Source organism: Buteo buteo, chromosome 8 (assembly GCF_964188355.1).
Source record: "Buteo buteo chromosome 8, bButBut1.hap1.1, whole genome shotgun sequence".
NCBI lineage: Eukaryota > Metazoa > Chordata > Aves > Accipitriformes > Accipitridae > Buteo > Buteo buteo.
Genome location: NC_134178.1, coordinates 35,369,403 through 35,377,031, shown reverse-complemented (window position 1 = coordinate 35,377,031; position 7,629 = coordinate 35,369,403).

Genomic DNA, 7,629 nt, shown 5'->3' with positions numbered 1-7,629 from the left:
ACCACGATTACACTGGAAACATTGGCTTAACACAAGCTTTTTGATACCTACGTGAGCCATTCTTACAATTACTATTTTTACTATACAAATATTGACTACTATGACCCAATATATAATTTCCTATCCCTGTGAAACCAAACAAAAAGTAGTCAGCACCTTACACGGAAAGAAAATAGTCCACATCTGTCGTCACAGGGCTGCAGCACAGGATTGCTGGGAGAGGTTCGTGAGACGAAAGGGCACAGCGCAGACCTGCTGGGAGGGTTCACGAAGAAGACTCAGTTGCCATTGGTGAAGTCACAAGAAAAAGTCAACTTTGGGCTCATATATAAGCCACCTGTGGACCAGAGACTTAAGGACTGAAGTGAATAAGGACCCTAAAGACAGTGGAAAATGCCAGTCCTTTTGGAAGTGTTGTTCCTTTGAAACAATGATTACTCTCGAGTCTGCTTTTCTGAAATTATACTGATGGTACACATGACAAAAAAAAAGGAATTTAATCATTTTATTCTCCTTTGGTCTTAATGAGCTTCTGGCATTTGCTATCTTCACATTTTTTAAAACCTCCGGGGTAGTTTCCCAGGTGGCTTAAGCCCATGGATGGGACAGTCCAGTCTTACCACCATCGTGCCCAGGCTGCATATTTCCTTGCGTTGACACTACTGATTAAATGAGCGTGCCAAGGGTGGGATCAGCTCAGCCCGCTGCACGGTTCTCAGCCAGGTCAGCAGCTGTGTGATCACTAATGCAAGGCACAAGAGCCGCAGTGGCAGCAGCAGCACTGCTTTTGGCACCAGCGTGGTCTTCCATTACCTTCAGCCAGCCAAGAAACTATCCCTCCAAGCTTGTTTGAAAAAGTATTGTTACCACAATGGCTTTTCTGTAATTAATGCAAATCAACTCAAATTCAATCAGGTCAAGCTTAAAATTGGTATTCTGATTTAAGAATGGGATTTGCTTCATTTACTGCTAAACACCGGTCGATGAGCATCAAGGTTCAGAGCCCTGCATTTCCCTGGACTTTAGATGAATGAATGACTTGACTTACTGGAAAGAATGATCTGACAGACGTTTTTAAAAAGTATTTTGTTGTATTATTTACCTTATAGCACAAGCAGTTCTAAATCCATCACTAAGAGAATATCTGAGCTGAACAGAAAACATTTTCCTTCTTACAAAACTATACAGACTTTTCGTGTGGGGAAGGCTCGATAATAATTTGAGCATTGCTTGTCTGTAGAAGCAAAGTAGTTTTTAACATTTGTCATGCTATCAGTCACTGCAAAACAAGGCAGCTTTTTGTTCTTAAAAAAAGAGATCAGAAGAAAAAAAAAGAAAAAAACAACTGGATAGCCATATTGCAAGGGATGTGCAGAGCCAGGACTTTCTTCCTTGTCATTCGCCAAGGATGACTGTAGCATACCTGCCGGAGAGGGGTTATTTTATCCTCTGGGATATTTTTAATCCCCACGGTTGCTTCAGGTCAGAGATCTTCCCTCGGCCACTGCGTGAGGCTTTGCGGGGCGCCTTGAGAACTGCTCAGGCTTGGCGGGATTTCCACCGCCACCCGCTAAGGGAGCTACCTGGAGCTCTGTCCCGCTCCCTGACCCATCCATCCCCGAAGGACGCTGCTTGCTGCTTCCCCAAATCTGGACGGGCAGTGTTGGCGACTCCCGGGGTTTTTTTCCTCAAACACCCCCCGCCACCGCCGACCCCGAGCGGGGGGAACCCGGGCGGGCACCGCCGCTGCGCTCCCGCCGACGACCAGCAGGTGGCGCCGCAGCACCGCGGCCGGCGGGCGGGGGCCCGGCCGGGGCAGCGCGGCCGCGGCGTGAACTGCGCGATCGGGGACGGGGAAGATTCCTGCCCCCCCCAGAGGGGGAACCGGGGAAGGGGCAGCCAGCAGCGTGGGACCCGGGTGGAGAAAGAGGGAGAGAAAATCCTCACCTGCCAGCCCCCGGGTTTCCGTTTTTCTGCCGCTCAGTTTGAGCGTCGGGTGGTTTGTATTTCTGTTTGACCCCATCTGCTCCTCACCAGGATAAGAACGTAACGTATAGTTGCTCAAGAATTGTGATTAGGTTCAAAATTGACCCCTGCTTTAATTTAAAGAGAAAAAAAAAAAAAAACCCACGAAAAAAACCCCACAACCAACCCACAACAAAAACCCCAAACCAGCCTGTCCAGCTAATGGCATCAGCTGCCCCACTATGCAGGCTTAAATCATTCAGCTTGGACTTGGGTTCTGTTAACCCTGGAATAATTTGGCCTAGATCAAGTTACCAGATGCTTGAAGATGGCTACAGGAGCATCGGATAAAAGCTTTTCTGTAAGACTAAAGCGTTCAAAGCTTGCTGCGCAGGCATAGAAAAGATTATTTTTTTAAAAAGTCTTGAGTGTTAAGTTGCTAAATGCAAATCCATGACACAATGAAACCTGTAAAGCACACCCGAGTCAGAATCTAAGGTCATGTACAACACAAGTGTGATACTGTGACATTAGCTGGGACTGCTGTATATGGTTTTTAATATGTGCATTATGCCGCTGTAAAAAGCAACACACTGGAAAGCTAAGCAGCAAGGTGGTTTTATGTACAAGTGGTTTTCATCTGCTTCTTGGGAGACAGCAAATGTTGAGAGGGCAGGGAAGGATAAAAGCGAGAAATTTTTTTTCAGAATTTGTTTTCAGTTGCTAATGTGCCTTGTGAAGTCAGTGGCAGGGCCCGAGGACTTCAGTGGAGTGAGTGACTTTTCCCAGCGCTCCGCAGTTTGTATTCCTGCTGGTTGCATGCAGGTGGTACTGGACCCAGCTAACCAGGGACAGAGGAAAGGCTGCGAGCCCCGAGTCCGTGGGGTGTGTGGGGCAAGCGGGCGTCCTCAGCCTCTGCCTGATTTCCCCCTCTCTGACAGCAGCGGAGGGGACAGCTGTGAGTTCAGAGGATGCCCTGGTGTTGTGGTTTAACCCCAGCCAGCAGCTACGCATCATGCAGCCGCTCATTCACTCCCCCTCTGTCATGGGATGGGGAAGAGAATTGGGGGGGAAAAAAAAGTAAAACTTATGGGTTGAGATAAAGTGGTTTAATAGAACAGAAATGGAGAAAATAATAATTATAATAATAACAATAAAATGGCAATAATAATAATAATAAAAGGATTGGAATATACAAAACAAGTGATGCACAATGCAATTGCTCACCAACCAATGTCCAGTTAGTTCCCAAGCAGCAATCCACCCACCCTGGCCAACTCCCCCCAGTTTATATACTGGGTATGACATCACACGGTATGGAATACCCCTTTGGCCAGTTTGGATCAGCTGCCCTGGCTGTGTCTCCTCCCAATTTCTTGTGCCCCTCCAGCCTTCTCGCTGGCTGGGCATGAGAAGCTGAAAAATCCTTGACTTTAGACTAAACACTACTTAGCAACAACTGAAAACATCAGTGTGTTATCAACATTCTTCTCATACTGAACCCAAAACATAGCACTGTACCAGCTACTAGGAAGACAATTAACTCTATCCCAGCCGAAACCAGGACATCTGGTCCTGGCACGCCTGACAGCCATCCCACCAAGCCTTAATCCTCCTGAATTACCTTTTGCGTCACTCTGAATTACGCGTCTTTTTTTAAACAGAATTGCAGTGGCTTTTCTTACAAGACACCCTTCGGTCCCGTAAATTAATTAAGCTTGGCTTGTTCGTTTAAGAAGCACCCCTACAGTTTGCACGGTGTGCTCCAGTTACTGCAATGCAGGCGGTAGCATGGCGACACTGGGAGCAGGCGGGGGGAGAGCCCAGGCTGCCTGGTCATCCCAGAGCTGGGCTCATTAGTTAACAGTTGCTGAAATTAGGCTTTGCTGCCTGGGATTTCCTAGGGAAACACCCCATCTTAATACCGACCCCCAGAGTTTTTCTCTTTTAGGGAGACGTTTTCCTCGTTGCAGCTGTGTTGAAAGTCTTGTGAAGTGCTCCGGCTCCATTTTAATATATGTGTTTGTTCTAAAAAGCTGTGTACAGAAATTATACCTGCTAACCAGAACAAGTTATTAGTTACCTTACATAGTCTTTGCTGGATTTAAAGCCATCAGTTATCAGAACAGGCAAACATTAGGAAGATCTGTGTACACTTAAACTCCAGAAACAGTAGCATATGAGGAGAAATTTTGTTTTATTTATTGTTAATGTTAGTAGGCAATTCTTCCTGACTCTGCAATTAACTTCGAGCAATAAACCAATGGAAAGCTTCTAAAAAGCTCTGCAGGGGGATAATGATTACTTAATCCTGTCTAAGGAGATCTTAATGGAAATAATATGAAATCATATTATATTTAAAATGATTCCTTAAGGACAAGACAAAGCTCGGGAAAGTCCCCAGCAAAGATTATTTGATTTCAGGAAACAATGGATTATGTCATTAAAACGCTTCTTCCATTTGCTTTCTAGCGTATGATGTTTCACCTCTTTCCTTTCAAAGTCTCCTGTACAAGGTTGCCACAGTAAGATTTTTAATCAGTGGGAAAAAAAAAATGTATCTGTTTGCCCCTTGGTTTCTTCCAAACGGGAGGATTTCCAAATTAACTCTGGCATCCTACACAGCTTGAAACACCCTCGTGTGGTGTAAGTGAAGTATTGAATAGTTTGCTATTGTCAAACAGACGACTCGCAGATGCCAGGGCTTGGCTTAAAGAACCGAGCAAAGGCGAGAGAGAGAAAAGCAGGTAATATATCGATGTGAACTGACACTGAGTCTATGAGTGGTGGACAGAAGAAGGGGAGAAGTCAATATTACAAAGGGTATGGTATATGAGAGACATCTACCTATTTGCAGTGGACTTAGGAAATGCAAAAAGCGCTGTGATAGTCACGGTGTTTTTCTGACTTGATGTAAAATGGGAAATGAACACTGCTATTTGGTCTACTGCACTTGAAGAAGCAGCGTTTTAAATCCAGTGATGTCTGCAGAGCTTTGTGATTGAGTGTGTCTGATGGTTTTAAATGTTAAATAATTCCATTACAGTCAGGGTAAAAATGGTAATGAACAGCTTGGAAGAGTCTGAGTACACTTACATGAAATGTTGAGCAATTAGCTTCTCTGTGAGAGTGAATCCCATGGTTTTCTTCTCGTCAGTAGCAAAGTGACCTTTAAAATATGTGGATGACACAGAAGCCGTTTCAGTAACTTATTTGATCTATTGTCTGCTGATAAATTGCATGTAAGAATTTGGAATTTACATGGCACAGTAGCTTTTGGACTGAAATGGATGATTTTGAAAACATTAACTGAAAGCTTTTTAATGCTAGCAATGCGCCCTGTTGAATAATGGGATGTATGTTATTAGGGTATTCAACGTGGTAAGGAGGAAGCGGCTAAGCTCCCTGTAGCACTTGATGTTACCAACTTGTTTTCAGTTGCTTTAAAGCACTTTTAAAGTTCATTGTTCTGTCTTTATATTCTGTATATGGCAGCCCAAGAGCCACGTGTTACAATTGAAATAACACATTTGTGTGTTTGGAATTGGCTAACAGCAAAACCCATATGCCTCTTAGTGCTTAAATAGCACCAGCCTGATCTGCACAGCTCATCTTTTTACTACGAATTTGAAAACAGGAGCGTTAGGGGTGTGCTAGATTTTCTGGGCTGCCCGTGACATTGGCTTGTGCTCTGCACCAAGGCACAAGGGAAAAGCTGAGCTCTTTCAGTAAATGCACGAGGCATAAATATGGCTATATAATCCATGGGGGAAAATGGATAGTAAAGTTCTAGTCAGGCCATCCTCACTGCTGAAAGTGATTTATATATGAATGCTCCAGCAACATGGAAAAATACAACAACTTACTGGCCTTGATATAGAATTTAAAAAAATGTCGATCGTATGATGTTTTTCCTGCCTGCTTAGGCATTCGTTTTTGTAGCCACTTAAACACATGCTTGAAGTGGAGCATTTGAACAGTCTCAAGTGACAAGACCCTATATAATTTGTGGGTTTAGTCTGCAGAAAATAAAATTGTATTATTAATGCACATTTGTTCCCTCTGGCCATCGCAATTAATGCTCATCATTGCAGGGTTTGGTACCGATTACAGAATAAAATTATAGAGTTTTGTGGAGACAGAAAGAGGTTGAGGTTTTGGGGAAAGGAACAGGCAATTTAATGCTCTGCTTTTCTAGAAAAGCACAGGAAGGATTTTTGGACCATAGGAAAGTTTTACTAGTGGTTACTGCTGGCAAGTATCTGTGTGTCGCATCTGATGCTCACAGCTGAAGTCTCACCATGCAGTGCTGAATGGATGCATCTCCTCCTTCCCTTATCATTCTGGTTTTGGGATGTTGGCATCCACCAAAGTCTAAATGTCCTTTGCAGTTTGGAGGTCTAGAAACGATTTTAACCACAAGAGCCAGGGCGTATTCATGCTGTACATCATAGCCTGGGGATGCTGAAACCAGTCGGGAACAAGTGAGAAAGTCGCTGCGCTGTGGTGGCACTGAAATACCCAATGCTGTCACATGCTCCGATACTATTAAAAAGTGAGGGCAAAGGGTCAGAGACTTTTGGGAGGCTGTGAAGGGAGCAGGTTTGAGAGTCCCCCTCCAGCTTTAGCCCCCCTCTTTTCTAGTTGATCTGATGGCAGAGGACTGCTAAGACCTGCTCTCATGGTAGAGGTAATTAGGCTCCTTTCCCCATACCAGAGCACACCCTACCTGTTCCCTTTGAGACTCTGCTGTGTCGTACACACTCCGTCTTCTTTATGTCATTTGAAAGATGGGAAATGCAGGATGGGGCCTGGCAAGGACACCAAGAGAGCCATTGCAACAGTCGGCCTTATAGTTTTGTCTCTAGACTACAGCTTCAGTGTTTACAGTTTCGCTGACCACAGTGAAGTACTGCCCCAGAGACACACAGATGTCCTGAGAACATATCAACCTCAGTGAAATGGCTACCCCTGTCCTGCAAAGCTTTCCCTTCCTGGAAAGCCACACTGTGAAACAGCCGTGGTTGTCAACTGTGTTGAAGGAGTTCACACACTCTGGTTTGCTGGGCAGTCCCAAGCTGCGATGCTGGGAATGTGAGAAAGAGAATGAAGTGACATAAAGTAGTCATTTCAAGGAGATAAACTTGCAGGGATACAGACTGGAGGTCCCACATAACAACCCATCTTTCAGTTGAAGATCTAAATTTAATTACAAGAGGAAATGTTTATGATCCCATACGTACGGCTTTGAATAGCGTGGCCCGCTCTCTCCCACATCAGAGGCAAGTGTACTAGGCAGTCTTAACAGGAAGGGGAAGCAGGGCAGATGAATGCAGGCCAAACCTACCCTCATGTTCCTCCTTGAGTGTGAGGAGTCCTAGGTCAGGAGTGCTTTGTGAAAACCTATTATAGAAATTGCACTATTTTTAAGATTGTTCAGTATGAAAGCTCTAAAAGCAAAATGTCTTTCTTTGCTTCCTTGAGAAGGAAAATGCAGATCTATGGAAGGAGATAGATTCTGGTTGTATGAGGTGGAAATACATAGTTAACATCTATGTATTTACAGTTACATTAAGTTTTGTATACTTTATAGTTCAATTAGCAGTTTTACTGTGTATTAACAAAAGCATTCTGTGAATAATGTGCAAACTTTAATAGGCCAAA